This window comes from Cuculus canorus, chromosome 2 (genome assembly GCF_017976375.1).
Source record: "Cuculus canorus isolate bCucCan1 chromosome 2, bCucCan1.pri, whole genome shotgun sequence".
Lineage (NCBI taxonomy): Eukaryota > Metazoa > Chordata > Aves > Cuculiformes > Cuculidae > Cuculus > Cuculus canorus.
The window spans coordinates 89,709,058-89,726,116 of NC_071402.1; the positions used below are offsets into that span (position 1 = coordinate 89,709,058).

General features: G+C 37.5%; 1 long non-coding RNA gene across 7 annotated transcripts in view; it reads right to left on the bottom strand.

Annotated features, from left to right (window-relative positions):
• The window catches only part of LOC128851175 (uncharacterized), a 36,259-nt gene extending 19,240 nt beyond the window's left edge, over positions 1 to 17,019 (bottom strand). Inside the window, exons 1-6 of one of the 7 annotated variants that reach the window (XR_008448434.1) lie at positions 16,717 to 17,018; positions 15,079 to 16,366; positions 9,981 to 10,120; positions 8,282 to 8,416; positions 7,280 to 7,414; positions 580 to 703 (exon numbers count right to left, since the gene is read on the bottom strand). This is a non-coding gene — a long non-coding RNA (uncharacterized LOC128851175). Of the gene's footprint in view, positions 1 to 579; positions 704 to 3,532; positions 3,677 to 7,279; positions 7,415 to 8,281; positions 8,417 to 9,980; positions 10,121 to 15,078; positions 16,367 to 16,716 lie in introns of all 7 variants that reach the window. The other 6 variants (XR_008448435.1, XR_008448433.1, XR_008448437.1 and 3 more) reach the window with 6 other exon arrangements.
• Between the last annotated feature and the right edge of the window lie 40 nt (positions 17,020 to 17,059).

Here is a 17,059-nt window from a genome sequence, read left to right on the forward strand (position 1 = left end):
TAAGACTAGCTAATGCTTCCACTCATCACATGACACATGCTGCCAACACTGCAAGATAAAATGTGTTAGCATTGTCAAGAAATGTGATCATTTCCTCAGTTGGTGGGGGTGGAATCAAAACACTACAAGCAAAGCTGCAGACAAAATCACAGTGATAAAGCAGAACAGTGCACCCAATACAACAAATTAAGACATACAGCTGGTGAGAGAACACGTTTTTGTTTTTATACAGGTCACTACCATTTGTTCCAATATCCCTTCACACAAAGAGACAGATATTATCACCTTCTTCTACTGGATACTTTTTAATTTACCACATTAGCGTTCCATGCATCTTCCAGCACAATCTACACAGTAATTATATACAGAAAGAGTTGTAAAGATGGGACAGAAAGCAATCCCTTTAAACAAAAAAATCCTTCACAGAGCTGAACTTCCAACAAGAATACAGTTAAATGTTTGACTTCACTTTTATTAATGGCTATGACTGCATATCTTAAAGTGTGGGGGTTTGTAGTTATTTATGAAAAGCCAACAGATTTACAGGATTTATTTGACAGAGGGATTATTTATACTTACCAACAATATGAACCAAGTCAAAATTTGTTGGGCTTCTCACTAGCATGTGTTTGGAAGTGACACTGCAGAGAGCTTGCATCAATGGAGGCATAAGAGCAGATTTCAAGTTTGAAAGGCTTCTTGCCTACCCAGAAATGGAAAGCAAATATGAAGGATGAGAACATAAAATGCGTGTAGAAAACTCAAAAGAAAATCAGCGGATTAGCATTTACAGCGCATCCTCAAAGCCATCACTCATCTTTCATGTGATCTTGTTGCTAATGAAGCATGATCTTAGATAATGGTCTAAGCAGTTAAAGGTTATAGTCTGTTTTACCAGTGAGGAAACCCAGGGCATCTCATTTGGCTTCCACCATAAGTCTAATCAAGAAAAACCAGCCAGAGCCTTTCCCAAATATAGCTTTGATCTTCTTTTTTTTCCTTGAATCAATGTTCAGAGGGCCAGCTTACAGCCTACTCTATCTTGAAAAAATAAAAAAAACAACAAAAAACCCACAAACAAAAAAATTGCTCAGGAAGGGGATATGTGACAGAACAGGAAATTGTCAAGAAGCAAAAGGAAATGACATTAAGGGAAAGTAATTTTAACTTAATGAAGAAAACACACAAAGACTCTTCTGTAAAGACAGCAAGGACAACACTTAGGTCACAAATACAAAGTAAAACAATGGCTTTCAATAACAACAACACTGAGAGGTAGATTCTTAAAGGACTAGCCTCCCCTTTCATCTACATTCCCGTTGATAGTTTCTAATTTACAATATTTAACTTGATACTTTTCTGATGCATGAAAATTCTGAGATACTAGCCTTACGGTGGAAAACCTGAAACGAACCTAACCAAAAAGAAAGCAGAGACTGAAAAAAAGAAAACCCAAATAGAATGGTTGAGGTTGAGTGGGAACTCAGGAGATCGTTTGGTCCAACCCTCAAATAGGCAAACCAATTTTCATTTCTTCAGCCAAAATTCAAAACAAAAGCCAAATAAATACATTTGAGTTAAAAAATAATGAAAAGTGAACAGATTTTAAGAATCTACATCCTAACACCAATCCTGGTATGGTGATAATTCTCAAGACAGCATCTCACATCAGCATTATCACATGTAAATCTCCAGCTCCAGTTTTATTAGTGATATTACACTGCATGAACATTACACAGACAGCATGACGTGGAAATAAAAGCATTTTTAATGTTTACACCTAGTTGTCAATTGGGAAGCAATCAGGAAGAAGCTGATATTTTCAGGAGCAGTTATGAATAGCTCAATGTTTGGATAATAAATTACATTTTCCTGGGGAATAAGCATTTTCCTAAATCTCATTACAGGTGTTTGCTGTAGGTTACACAGCAGGTCAGCAGCACAACAGGGAATAGGAGACAGTTCTAGATTTGCAATCTTTCCACTAGATGGTGACTTCCTGTCTTCATTTTTTTGCAGGTTTCATTTATTTTGTATGGTTTTGGTCACCTGTCTATTTATGCACCTGAACATGATTAACAGTGCCCAGCCACACTGCCTAGCCAGTCAGTTACCTCTTCTCTGTGTATCCTGTAGCTTTTGAAGCCCTGTCAATTGCCTTCTAGAGAAGCTAAGAATATTTAATAGAGCAAATGTCTGTCTTTGAAGACACGGCATACTTGCTGCCACAGAGACTGAGAGCCATCTGTCCCAGTAGCATGAGAAGTCTATCAGCCCCCTTCATAGCTAGGTTTCCTGCCAGACATCTGCCTACTCTCCTCTGCCACCATGTGTGATGGTGCCACCATGATGTCATGGCTCCAACACTGTGGGATGGAGCACCACCCACATCACCCAAGTGTTGGAGCACCACCGCCAAACCACTGCAAGAGTACTACATTTCTTCAAGTTGCAGAAAAGTTAATTTTGCCAGTGAGGACAGAAGTGGATATTCCTTATTCATTACACTGAAGGTCCTATAGAACAAGTTCTCCGCAAGTAGGTTTATTTAAATATTACCACAAGCAGCTATTTGGCTTCCCACTGTCCTGTCCATCCACTCACTGCACACATCAAGTAGCAAATTTCAGAAGGCCATTAATGCAACATAACACATTCCCATCATATTCATTCAAACTCATTTTCTAATCCTGTAAAATGCTCAATTCAGAAGAAAGGAGAAAGGCTTCACTTTCCAAATACCAACAAGATGGAGCAGATCCAACAGTTCCAAGCAGACAGTGTTGCAAAGTATTTTCTTCTGTGTACTTAAGAATTTCTAATGCAAGTGCCTTTTTGGCAGAATGATAGATTTAATATAACCATGGCAACGCAAAGTCTATGTAAACAAATCACTTGACCAAGACAGAAAGAAGCATCAGTCATAGAAAGGCTGGCCCTTTGACAGAGGTAGAACATTTAACTCAACCAGAAAACTGAAGCAGGAAGCCTTCCATAAAATAAAAGTGAACGTAGCCAAAGTGGACAAATAATCTATTATATTAAAAATATTGAATAGGTCAATATGAGAAGACATTCGTGTTCTCTCCTGGCCATGGAGTACCAGTACAGGAAAAAAAATGACAAACTGGTTCACATTCTCTGAACTAGCAAAGACATCCTTTTCAGTTAACAAGCCAGTGACATAAGCTGTCCCTGTCTTTTCAGTATCTATACCTTTACATCGGTGTTCTCTGAATATAAATTCTAAACCAGGATCAAACATATCCTTAAATACCAACGTCCTTAAATGCCATAAAAACCATTTCAGTTAAAAACGTGCCTCTTTTGTTAAACTGGGATTACAGTATTTGGGTTTTGACATTCAATGTAAAATGGAGAACTACCAATAGGTAAAAAATACCCCTTTTCTCTAAAAATCCTTTTCATGTCATGAAAGAATCACTCCTACACAGCAATCAATATTCAACTGTACAATACTCTAGTTCTTCCCCAAGCAGTTTACCTAAGTGGTAACATAAAGACAACATACCTGCAATCCACCTGCACGCATTTGCATCTGCTGGATCAGAAAGGCCTTGTGCCTTGTTTTCTACTCACAGCGCTGGCAAGGAAAGGCTTTGATGGAGGCACATGCTCCCATGTGTTTCTGCAGAGCTAACTACAAGAACATTTCCTGCCAGAAAGGAAATTAACCTTGTCACAGCTGGAAAATCATCAACTATTCTTCCTGTGTGAGCAATCTGAAGGGATGACCTTTCTCAGTTACTGTGTAAATTTAGGATTTTAATGCCTTTTATCATGAGTATTTAAGGCTATTAGTTAGGAAAGACCGATACCACTGCGGAAGAGATGAGAGCACAAATATTCTTATCAGACCTGTCTACAATCAAATATTTCATTTATCAACTTATTATCTTCCAATTATTTATTTATATTCCCAGACTGACATAACTTGCTGTGTTGCAGTAACTTCATAGCAGCCAATGCTGCATAATGCAATGTGATCACATTGGATTGCTGTATTTGGATGTCTGAATGGCCCAACTAAGTTTTCTAAGAATGCTGTCTCTGGATGAAAAAGAGAGATTTTATCTTCTCCACTGCATGACCTGCTACTCTTCTAGGCCTGCAAGTGGAATTTGTTTAATGGAAAAATAACACATACGAAAATTATAGGTGTGCTTATATAAAGAGAGGATTCCTAGTGAACAAAATTGTAAAACATTTGAAAAGGCCTACACAGATCATAGTTCTGCTGTTCAAAATTCTTTGATTTTCCAGATTCTTCCCTGCATTGTGCTCAGAAGATCTCAAAACCATTTACCTGTATGTCTCAAGCACCTAAAGTCCCTCAAAACTCAGCAATAACACAGGAAGCACTGGCTGATCATAAAGAAGTCTATAATGCTGTAAAGTCACATCTTTAACACACAATAATTCCAAAGGAAGAAATAGAAGAATAGAACAACTTTAAAACTCTTGTCCTGCAGGAGTCAACTATCACTGGTTTAAAAGGTCCTTACATCTCAATGCACATTATTGATCAGCGCTCAGCAAAAGGAAGCAATGTCCTTTTGGATCACACCTGTAAATAATTACTTTCTAAGTAAATATTATTTTCAAATATACGCACTACAATCACATATTAGATGTAGTCAACAGGATTATTCATTCTTTAAACACTGTAATGAAAACACAGCTATTTTCACAACACATTTGTGCAGGAAATTAAAGGCCTGCTATCTTGAAAACAATGATGTTAGTTTACATTATACTCCACACTTCTACTGGCAGAAGTATTTGTGATAATTCTAAACTGAGTGAATCATACAGCTGTTATTTTAAGCAACAGTATTTAAAACAAGAAAGATGCAAAAGGGGATTTAATCCTCAGTTATCTGCATGGATTAACACCTCTTTGCACCACAGAAATAAAGCTTACATTGCTCAAAGAATAGAAGTCTAGAACTTGCATGAGGGAACTTAAGTCCTCAGGGGAGTTGTTGAAGTGTTTGATGCTTAAGATGGTGTGAAAGCTAAAACAATTATAGGCCCCTGGTTCTACCAAGATATGGAAAAGTCTGGGATTTAAACAGCAGGCTTCAAGATGAAAGTAAACTCTGAAAGACAAGCTGTACCATTCTGAATAACTCTTTGTATTAATTTTTTCCATCTTCCCTAAACATTTGAGATCTGACAAAAGGAAAAAACATTTAAAAAAACTGTTAAAGATCTAGATTCTATACTGCTACAGGACAGACAGAACGTTTTTGGAGCTATGAAGCAGAGACCAAAATGCAAAACCTCATTTCTAGAATACTTTTGTGAATCCAATAAAATTACAATACACCAAAGGTATAACATGCCAGTCACAGACCAGGAAAATATTCCTTGTTACCATTTCTATTCAATTACAAATTCTATTGAAATTAGAATAAAAAAAAAATACTTTTTATACATTTAAAAGTGACATCTATTGCAATGAGGTAACAGAACCGCCGTCATTTGTTAGCGGATTAAATGCTTTGTAGAAGAGAAGAGCTATTTGGATTTTCTAGCTGTTTGAATTACTCCTTAAAAAAAAAGTGTAAGCATATCTGCCTATTTCCAGCACACTCTGCTTCAAATGCAGATTTCAGAATTCTGATAATACCATGGGCAGTGTGCCTGCAGCGCAAACTTCCCACAAATACTGATGTATTCTTTTTTCTTCAAAGAGAATGGAGAGAAGACACTGTTACTAGGGTGGCTGATTCAATCTTCTGTGGTTAAGGAACAAAAGTCCAAAAGAACCTAGAATTGTAATATGGATAATATGGTTGATTTAACCTTTCATCCTTCAGATGTAAAGAAGATGTATTTGAGACAGTGGAAAATTCTGACTCATTCTTACCAAAGGGTCTTGGGTACTCTTAATTAAGCTTTAGGCTACATAAAGGTCCCACACGCATCATAACACTTAGGATTTTAATGAAATAGGTAAGATTACTAATAAATCAGTCTTCTTAGGTATCAGTTCCATTCTTCCTAGTCAGCTTTTGAACACTGATTGCAGGCAGCTGATCCTCACAGATACAACTATGATTTTTCCCTTCTTTATATGAACTATTGGATAAAACTCAGCAAATGAAAAGGTTAGACTGCCCCCTCTCTGTAGCTTCTTGCCAACTACGTGATCTGTAACTTAAATAGAATTATGGCCACACACTTTCAAGAAATTCACAATGATAGCTATGAAACAGCACTTTCCCATGCAGTCATAAAACCTCCAATACTCCAAATCATTAACACAGTAAACCTCTATAAAATTTTAGATGATAAAGCTGTACTTTGTTGTAGAAATAAGATAATAATATTTAGTTATACTGTTTAGTATTACTAGTATACCCTGCAAATTGAGGTCTTTTAACTTGCATGCAACTGTCAGCAGAATACACAAGCCAGCTCTGTACATGAATGCATGAATGAATACATGAAAGAAAAGCATCATTATATTTAGTGTATACTCAGTTTTATTTTCTGATGGGAGAAAAATGGCCATGAGAACATTATTTTTTAATTGTAACGTGATATTAATTTAATTTGAAACAGAGAAAAATATTTGAAAGACTCAAGCAAGACTCAGGCGACTTTAACTAAGTCATGGGGCTCAGCTGTTCAGTTATTTTAACCTTTGAAATATACACAACCCTAATGCCATAGGCATAAAAATATTCAACCCTCATACAGAACTGCCTTTTTTATAAACTTGAAACAGATTTTACTAAATAAATTCTGCCAAATACGAAAAGAATGAAGATTTACAATTCACATATAGGAAATGTAGCAAAATAAATTACATAGAAATCATAATTTTAAACTAACATCAGTAGGTAGTCTGCACTGAGGCAAAGAGGAGCACTGAAAAAGCATTTGAAAAGTAGAAGTCAGGGTGGTGACGTCCATTTGCTGCCCCCTTCTGGGGAAAAACAACAAAAAAAAAAAGCACCACTGGGCAGTCAGGAAAACAGCCTTGCCCTGTAGTTACTTACACTTCTCCGATAACTCAACATTGGGACAGCATATCTTTTTCAGTTTAAAGGCTTTCTTTTAAAGTTCTAATTTTAAAGTATCAACAGAGTCTCAAATATATTTCCCAAACGAGCCTGTTAATCTAGGCATAATGAGAAGTCGTTCTGGGAAGAAGAGAAAATGAGGCTTCACTTTGGCACTCCGGGGCTCTGCGTAGCAACACAGCCTGTGCACTCAAGAGTTGCAGCCAGCACAGCAGCATTACCTTTATGTCATTCTGCCATCAGCTATTCAACCTAAGCTCCAGGATGCAACACTGGGACTTGCAACAGATTCTGTTGAACATGCATGGTTCCAAGGAGAGCTCCAGGGACCCAGTCTGTAAATGTTTTTTTGATTTCTGAAACAGAGAGGTAACACTTTCATCATATTTCCTATGTCACCTCAGACTAAGTTTGGATTGCCATACTCGGCTCGTTCAAAAACGTTTTCAAATAACATAACCAACAGACATGTGGCCATAAACAAGAGCAACAAAAAAGCATACCCTCAAAACCAAACTTGCATACTTAGAAGAAACCTAGAGAAACAGAATGTACACTAACTTCTCTACCTAAATACTAGAAAAGCTGTCACTACACTACAGTGTGACATCAACTCATGGGCAGGTGGCTACTAGAAATCACAATCTTCTTCATCAAAGGAAGATACATCTTTTCCAAATTACAGGAAAGAATCACAGGCCTTCTCAAGTTCTCTTTAGAAGAGATGATGCACTTGAGGTCAGACAGAGTCTTAGTGTTAACTCTTTCAACAGCAGATAAGGGGAATTTTGCATTAACTGATAAAATTGGTGCTTCAATAAATGCGGCTCTTGGAAATGCATCTCTGACTGCAAAGGAAGCTGTACATTGTCACGGTTTTCATTTAGTGTACATGCAGAATTTTAAGAAGGTTCACAGCGCATCTCTTGGCTCTTCAAAGAGTACTGCTTTGTAAAAGAAAACCTTCAGAAACACCTTTGTATCAGCACCCTTACTTTATTCATCAAAAGACTGGTATTATCACAAACCAAGTAGAAGACAGCCATTTGAACAGGGTACCTTATTTTTGTTCATGCTATCTGTGGGCAACTTTCTTGTAAAAATCAGTAAGCAAAGTAAGTAAATGTGCCACACTATCAATCGTTCTGCAATGAAAATGTACAGAAGTACTTGGAGTACAACAAACAAAACGCAAGTTTTGCTGTAACACAGATCATACCTACCATAGGTTCTAGATGCAAATTAAATTGAATCTTTCTTTATAGTGTGTTTGGAGCACAGAGCTCTTCAGCTTTCTCTCTTCTCTTTCATCTGTTTGTAATGTCCATTAATTCGACATACGGTTTTGAGTAATTGATCTCAAAAAGATGACATAGGTAGAAAAAAGTGTTGTGATTTTCCATATGCTCATACAACTCTGTTCTACACTCCTTAACTTATTTCTTAAATGGCAAGCTAATTTAAAAAGAAACCCAAAATACAGTATCAACAAATATTTTACATTTCTATCAGTGATTGAAAAGTATTAAGAATCTGAGATAATATATTTTCAGGTGAATGTTGTAGAGGGACTTTTGAGGTAGTGTAGCACTGCATAATTCAGTGCACTAATAGAGAAAAAAAAACTTTGCTGATCATTCTGTGTTAACACACACAAAGGGGAAAAAATAGTTTCCAAAAAATCTAGATAAGCCATTTGCTTGGGATTTTTTTGTTGTTGTAGTTTGTTTGGGTTTTTTGAAACCATAGGGCAGCATTAGATCCAAGTTGTTAAATACAGATGTACTGTGCTGCTCAGCACAAAATAACAAAGTGAATTATAATGAAAAAGTCATAGCACTCGTAAAGTCACTACTGTATTTGACACACATGCCGCCACAATTTCCTTGTTTTTTAAAAGTGAAAAAGCAGGAAGGAGAACCATGATTTTCAGGAAACTTATATGAACTGAATTATTTAGGGTTACCAGTTTACAAGGTGTTCATCATATAAATCCTTTATCTAACAATGGACATTTTAAATATTTGTCTAAGTTTCTTCAGCTAAACTTCCAATGATCATTATACATGCACATAAAGAACAAGAAACCTATTCATGTAACTTCCTTGAAATATAACGGATGTATTATTTATTTTCATGTTTGGAATATCCAAATACCAAGTTTCCTTTCTTATACTGTTCTTAAAATAGCATAAAATTATAAATACATTGTTAAGACTAATATCAAGATCACTGAAACAACAGCCATTTCCAATCTAAAATATAAACTTAAAACCACAGTGCTGCATACACTTTTAAATATATAACTTCAATTGTAAGACTAGGAAAAAAAGAAATAAGCCAGTTAGATGATTGAGAAGATAGCCAGTATTTACTTCACAGCAAGGGGAATAATTTCATCCACAGAAAATATCATTTGGCATAGAATCATTTAGTTAGCTCATGCAAAGTATCAAGAATTCTCTTCTTGCTCACTCCTCCCCACGTCTATAAATAAGACATAAAAGGCAATAATTATGTAAATGAATCAATCTCAGAACAGTTGCACCAATTCTGAAGACGAGTTGTAAAAATCCAACAATTTAAGCAGTATGTACCAAATTCTCCCCGCAAGGGCTTGGTAATGTAAGACATTCCAGCACACTGCTGCTTACAGGAAGAGAAAAATAGAGACTTTTTTTTTCCTTGCCCAGTTTCATTAAGCCTTATTTATTAAACTGTCAATTCCTTTTAATGTGATGACACAGCAAGCACCAGATTACAAACCTTGCAGGATTAGGAAACCTCTAGTGACTGGGGGAAAAAGGAGGATTAATTGTCAGTTTCATGACTGTTCACAGATAAAAAAAAGTTTTTTTAAATATCTTATGCTTTTTTGAGATGGTATAGTCTAGATAGATTTATGAATAAACAAACACACACCTGACCCTCCATTCAGTGTACACCAGCTTGGCGTTTCAGCATCGTTCAGTGGTCAGTACATTACCACCAACACACTATATGTTAGGATGTCATGATAAATCTGAAGCCAGTGACCCTGAAGAGTATAGATGTCTCAGGACCTAAGGAAGAAATATGCAGACTTTTATATAGCAATGTACTGTACAGTCTCACAGCCTATTAAGATCATACAGCATACACAAAGATGATAGCACTTTTCATAATTAATTTTTGTTTAAGGTAGAATCCCAACATATTTCCCAAAACACAAAATAAATCCTATATAAAAAAACCAAAAACCTCCCAGCTCATTAATGCTGTTAAGCCAAGAAATAAAAATTAGGAATTGCCAAAATTAAAGTTGCCTTAGTAACCTTCATTTTGTTGCTTTTTGTGTATACAGTATATGCTTACTAAACAATAAACAAAGGCTAATGAAGCACTACCCCTTCTACACACTAAATTTTGGAAGGATCATGGGTGGCAGGGCAAAATTCGTATACAGTTAAGTCAGGCAGCTGAAGATTTTATAAGTGTATCCACCCACACAGATTCAGAATGTTTGATTTTGCAACCTTTATCATGAGTTTTATTTTTTTGTGTATTTTTTTTTAAAAAACCACATTTAATATGTTTTAGGCTTTATTTTTTTGAAACAAAATACTGAAAAAGTTAAAATATAAATTCCATATTTCACAATGTGGATTGTATTTAGGCTGGCTGGCATTGCTGAAATCCTTAGATATATCAGAAACCTCTGATGCTTGAAATAACTGCCATCTGAGTAATGACAGCAATAGTAAACAGAAGTGACCGTGTATCCTGTTATAGTAACCCTGGTTCACATAGCTAAGACTCTTAAATCCTCCTGCCCACTTCAAGTCACCCTGTTGCTCAAGTCATTTTCATTCTGTAAGGCTCTCCACTTTGTTTTACTCTCTGCCCACTACATCCTGTCCCACTTGCAGTTTTTCTAATGTGCCAAGTTCTGCTTGAGGTCATCTTCTCATCTCATCATGCCCTCTAGCAACATCTCACAGGTTTTCCAGTTCCACTGGTCTTTATTATCCAAATTTTTATACTGTCTATGAAATAACAAAAACCTTTGGAGCCAGTTAACAAAGGAAAACAGTAAGTTTTCTTAGTTCCTGGTCTCCACCTCCACAAGACAGTGTGCCACAACTATCTTCCTACTATAAACTGGCCTTCATCGTACCTTGCATTTTTCAAAGGCTGGGGAGAAGCCAAATCTTAACAGGCTTTTGCATCAGGAGGGTGCTTTTCATCTTTTCTAACAGAAGGCACCATCTGAAAAATGCTTAGATCTTTCCCACAAGCCATGGAACATCAGGGCATTTTAAATAAAAGGTATCCAGTGTCTTACTGGTTCCCTATGAAAATATTATGAAAAGGAAGTTCACACCCATGTGCATGCTACTAAATTGGTTGATTCATTTCATTTGTTTTGTTTTTAAAAGAAAATATCAGTTGGAGGCAAAGAAGAAACATAAAATTTCAGCCAGTACAGTTTAAACACAAACAAACAAGGCAGGTGAGCAAGTGAAAACTTAAACAGCACCATTGGTAACAAAGCAAAGCATCTAGTGTGGTAAAAAAAACGCAGTGTGGTTTTGGAACACAAAACATGAAGCAAGCATACAAGGGTCAAGCTCTCTTCTTTGATGGCTGGCATCCATTACAGATCTCATGTGTCTTTTTGACCCTGATTTCAGAAGCATGCGTTCCTGAATTTTGTTCCTGAGTCCAAATCCCTTCTGACACTGAGACCAGCTCAGGACCTTCTCCCTGTGCCTGTTCTGCAGCATCAGTGGTGATGTAGTCATAGAAGGAGGAGGGTGATGTTGTATATCTGTATATATTTTATTATTCTTCTATTAACAGTATTTTCTTCATTACTATTATTGTCCCATTAATGCTCTTTCAGTTTCCAACTCACAAGTCTCTCTTTCCCTAAAGGGGCAGGAATAGGTGGGCGTGTGGAATCAGGAGCACAATTGCTTATGAAGGTGAGCCGAGGCTAAACCACATCAGGCTTTACAGTATGAGAGTGTGGTTTTTTTCTTATTTAAGTAATACAAGGCTGAATTTGGCTGAGATGCACAGTATTTCAAAAGAAAGTGCAAATTTTAATTACAGAGACACAATTTGACCATGTGCAGCAAGAACAAGGTTAGCTCAGCTCTAAGAATGCTCAATGCAGTCGTTTCCCCCAAACCAAACAACAAAAAACCCAACCATGATAACGAGTAGTTCTCAAAGATTTCAAACCACAAGTTAAGATGAGTTAGCAAAATACATACTTGCAGCGGAGTTACTGTGATGTGAATTATGGAGCATACAAAAAATACTGAACGACCAGATACTTCAGGAACATCAAAATACCCAAGCTTTGAAGGGTTATTTTTAGTGGTGAGATGCAATACACAACCATTTTCTAAGCTCGTCTGCTGACAGTCTAAATCTGGTTAGGAGAAAATACTGGTTGAAGGCTGTGGGTTTCACATGAAGGTCTTATGTTTAATGGGAAATGCAATCAAGACCACTAACTCTTTCTGTAAAGGTTTTAACGTAAAAATCACTCAACTTTGTACCAGCCTCTGAACTCTTTTTTAAGGTTAAGATTCAAATCCCAAAAACGATAGGCCACGGGACTAGCCTTTCACATCTTTTCCCTACTTAATCCTAACGCAGATGTTGAACTCTTACTATACAGTCTATCCAAATATCAACAACCACTTTAGTTTAGATATGTAAACAATAAATAACACTCCAGAGTCGCATAAAAGAATCTCTCAGCATGACAAACTGATAGCTTTGTACCAAATAAGAAATTAAGAGGACACATCAGTATACTCCACCAAGGTATTTCAGCAATTTGTGTATTTTTTTCCACTAACCAGTTAGACTTTCAGGTAGGTTAAAAGCTATACCAAGCATACTGTAGCAAATAACATTAGCAGTCACAGCCAAAACGAGACACAAAGTTAAACACATGCTTGGTGTTAAGAAGCTACAGTTAAAACTTACTTAAAAAACCTATCCCTATAGCAAAAAGAAAGGCTCAAATACCGATTGTTATCAGTTCCACAAGCATAATAAACTTGCAGGCAACAGTTTTGTATAATGTAGCAGTAAAACTCCCTTTAATGGCATGAAGCATCTGAAAAATACCAGCAAGCTGAAGGCTTCACCCTATTTCTTTAATGTTTTTTCACCTCAAAAACGTGTAGAAATTAGCACATTAAACAGATACTGAGAAAGCATTCCTTTGTTCATATTCATCACAGAAATGCAAACAATATTCAAAACAAATGTAAAAAAACTCACAATTCTGTAGTAACACCAATAGCTTATAAAATTGAGTATTTAACCAACTAAATTTTTCAATGAGAAGCTAAAATTATGTAAACTTTCTGCATATGTTAGCACAGCGGTGAATGGTTCCGTTAGAATCTTCAAAATGTATTGCCCCCAGAGGTAACAGAAGTTGTCAAAAAAAACATTCCAGGTTGCTTTCTCACTAAGTTGTAAGGGAGAGATTTATTTCCCCCATCCTGTGTCTCCAAAAATATGGAATGAGATTACTCATTCAAGAGACAACAATTTGTCAACACAAACCAGTTATCGTTTCACTTAGGAAAACAATGTTTGTATAAGCACTCATAAATCGTTTCACTGTTGTGGTCACCTCTGTTTTGAAATACTGTGAACTTCTGCTGTCCTTCTATGTGTTCTCCCCAGACTCTTAGAGAAGAGGTTAGACTGGACTGCAGCCTTCTTGTCGGCTTACAGTCACATATGATTAAGTGGAGATGCTGTTTGCTATTGTGAAGCAAATAAGAGACTCATTTTGCCTTTAGTTCTAAAACTAATCCTTTTCTTAGAAGGTTATTGCAGAATTTCCACAGGAAAAGTAACTATCTCCTGCCCTTTTAAACAGTAAAAGCTCAGAACAACTCCACTTACTCTAAAGGCAAGATGACTTCAAAATAAGACTGCACAACACAACCTAATCTAAACTCTTCAAAACCTACACCACAATGCCCAGCCTGGCTACAACCACAGGAAGCCCTGTTATTCCACATTCCGCAATGCTCCTAACGCCTGTTTTCTTATCTGACCACTGCCACAAACCTCAGAGCACTCTAACGGGCCATCTTATTTCACCTAAGTTACTTGGTTTTACACTTCTAAAGCAATCGGAACCAAATCAGCAATTCAACCCAGACGGCAAGAATTTGGTCTATATTAGCAGTAGCAGCCATGAAAACCTTGCTAAAAACAATTCTTGCAATCTCATCCAAGAATGAATGGTTAGACTGCCCTTGTACTCCAATCTTTCAAGATTTCACCTACAGTCTGGAAGGCAAACACTAAGTGCATGAATTTATTGAGGGCAAAACACTAGCAACTAGTAACAGGAACATTTTTACATCTTTCCCTCCTTGCTTAACTAAAGCACAATTGGTACAAAAGCAATAAGTAGTAAACGCAAAGGAGAAGAGCACTGGAATACCAGAATTGTGTATTTTTGTGACTTAAGAGATACAGATTTTGTTACTCTGCCAAGATCGTTCATTTATAAATGGAGATAATATCTAGCTATTAGCAGTGTCACAAAATTTAGAAATAAAAAGCATTAACCTTGATAGAAATAACTTTACAGTAACATGACATAGCTATTAAAAGCTAATAATATTGCAATTATTGGAATACAAGAGTCAACTACTCCTACAAATATTCAGAATCCATGATATAAAATGAGACGGGGCTTTGCAGAATGAAGGAACACAAAAAGTGAACGTTTACAACACTTATTAGAATTTTTCTTGTATTTCTTTTTTTAAACTAATATGAAGATTTTACTGTAGTTTATCACTGTACAATTTACAGCTGACACTGTAACTCTCTAATAAATATTGCATTGACCCAAGTTATGTGCACAGACAACCTTATAGCTGAGGCTTTGTGTAAAACATAAATTTGACTTACTGGTAAAATCATTGTGAGGATATTTAAACATATCCTGGTAACAGCAAGCTACGGGGAGATTTCTTACCTGCTCATTTTCAAAAGAGAATGAATATGCTGTGCACTAAAAAAGATGAGGTTTCTTCTGATGGCTGTGTCTGTGAACTTTCCAGACACTTTGTGATATAAAAAATTTAACATATGAGGCATCAGCAGGTTTCTTTTATTCATTTGTGTGATTTTAAATAATTTTCTGTTAAGTCCCTCTCAGTCACAAGACAATAAACATATTTAAAGCCAGGATCCTGATCATGACTCTTTTTATAGATTTATGAGCATCTTCCAATGCAGAAATGCTGCATTCTCTCAGAACTTAGGTTTAAGACACAAGCACCTTTGTCAGGATGAACTAACCCTTTGCTGTCACATCTAGCTTTCTTCTGATTTGGCAATTGTTACAACCTGGTTCAGCTTCAGGGGTTTTAATCTCTGTTGTTAAGGTCCAAGTTCCAACACTGGAAACACGCTAAGATGCACAGACTGGGCTGCTGCTTCTTCATCTGTGCTCTTGGAACATGAAAGAGAAGTCAGCACTACAGAACACAACTCCTCAAAAGCTGCAAACGAGCTGCTGTTCTCTCAAACAAGGTGTTCACTTCACAGAAGAGGCATGAGGATTACTATTCTGACTGCTTGGTCTTACATCACAAGAGTGAGGACTCCTATTTTGAAGCATCTGGTACACAGACAATAAGACATTTTTTGCAAGATTTTCTTTGCTTTCCTTATTGTCTTGGTGAGCTTCATCTCCCATGCTATGCAACTCATTTTCACCTTGGTCCATTTTCGGACAGCTTGAAATCTGAGATGTGTTATCTCACGTTGTGCCAAGGAAGGTTCAGATTCGATATCAGAAAAAACTTTTTTACTTCAAGTTTACTTTAATAGCGATGAAGCATTAGAATAGGCTGCCCAGGGAAGTGGTGGAGTCTCCCTTCCTAGAGGTGTTAAAAAAACATGCAAGCATAGCACTTTGTGACGTGGTTTAGTAGGCATGCTGATGTTGCACAAACGGTTAGACTTGATAATCTTAGAGGTCTTCCCCAACCTTAATGATTCTATCTGTTTCATGCATATGAGCCAGCTGTGTTTCGGTCTTACTTTTGATGCTGCTTCTGAACTGGCAGAGCCTGCACCTGTACACCTCTACCTGAAGCATTTCCACCAGGCCAGCAATCTGGGTTTCAATACCTTCAAGCAGAACAGCATACAGCTGGGGTGCTGCAATTTCCTCGGAGTGATGGGGGTTCATTGACATAACACGTTCGCATTTGTATTTAAATTCATTCATCCTCCGTAGCTGCTGGTAGGTAAGTCTATAAAAGGCAATAAACAAGCCAGTTAAAATTCAGTTTATTACTTCAAATATCTTTTATCAAAACTCTAGGCCACAATGAAGCCTAGATTCAGACTCCAGCCATAGGGACTTCTGTAAATCTGACTATCTGAAAGGAGCGAGAGTTCTCCCAGGAGAAAAATTATGCCATCAATGATTACTCACATAAATTAGAAACAAACAACCGATTAATAACATTACATCATATTTTGCACTAGGTTTGTAACAGCTCCAGCTAAGAACGAAGCAGCATTAATCCTAAAGGAAAACGCGCTGGTGAGAAACCCCCAGACCGCAGCCATTCCCAGGCGCATCCCTGCACCCCGGTACCTTCAATCCGCGGCTGGAGAAGCGAACTGAGAAAAGCAACGCCTTAAGAGACGCGCCCCGAGCGCCCTTCCCCTCGCCCGCACCGCTAGGCCCTCTCCGCACTCGAAGCAGCAGCACCCGCCGAGGCTCAGGCCGCCCCAAGAGATGCGTGGTCCCCGCTACGATCGTGCGCGTGGGGGCCAAGCACCCGCCCAGCACTCCACCTCCCTCCGCGCGCGGGGCACCCCCCCACTCTCGGCAGCCCCGGGGGCGGAACTTCCGGCGCGCTCGCTGCCAGGAGCGCAGAACTCACTTCCGGCCGGCGGCTGCCCACCCTCCCCCTTTCCCGTCCTGGGGGCGGAGC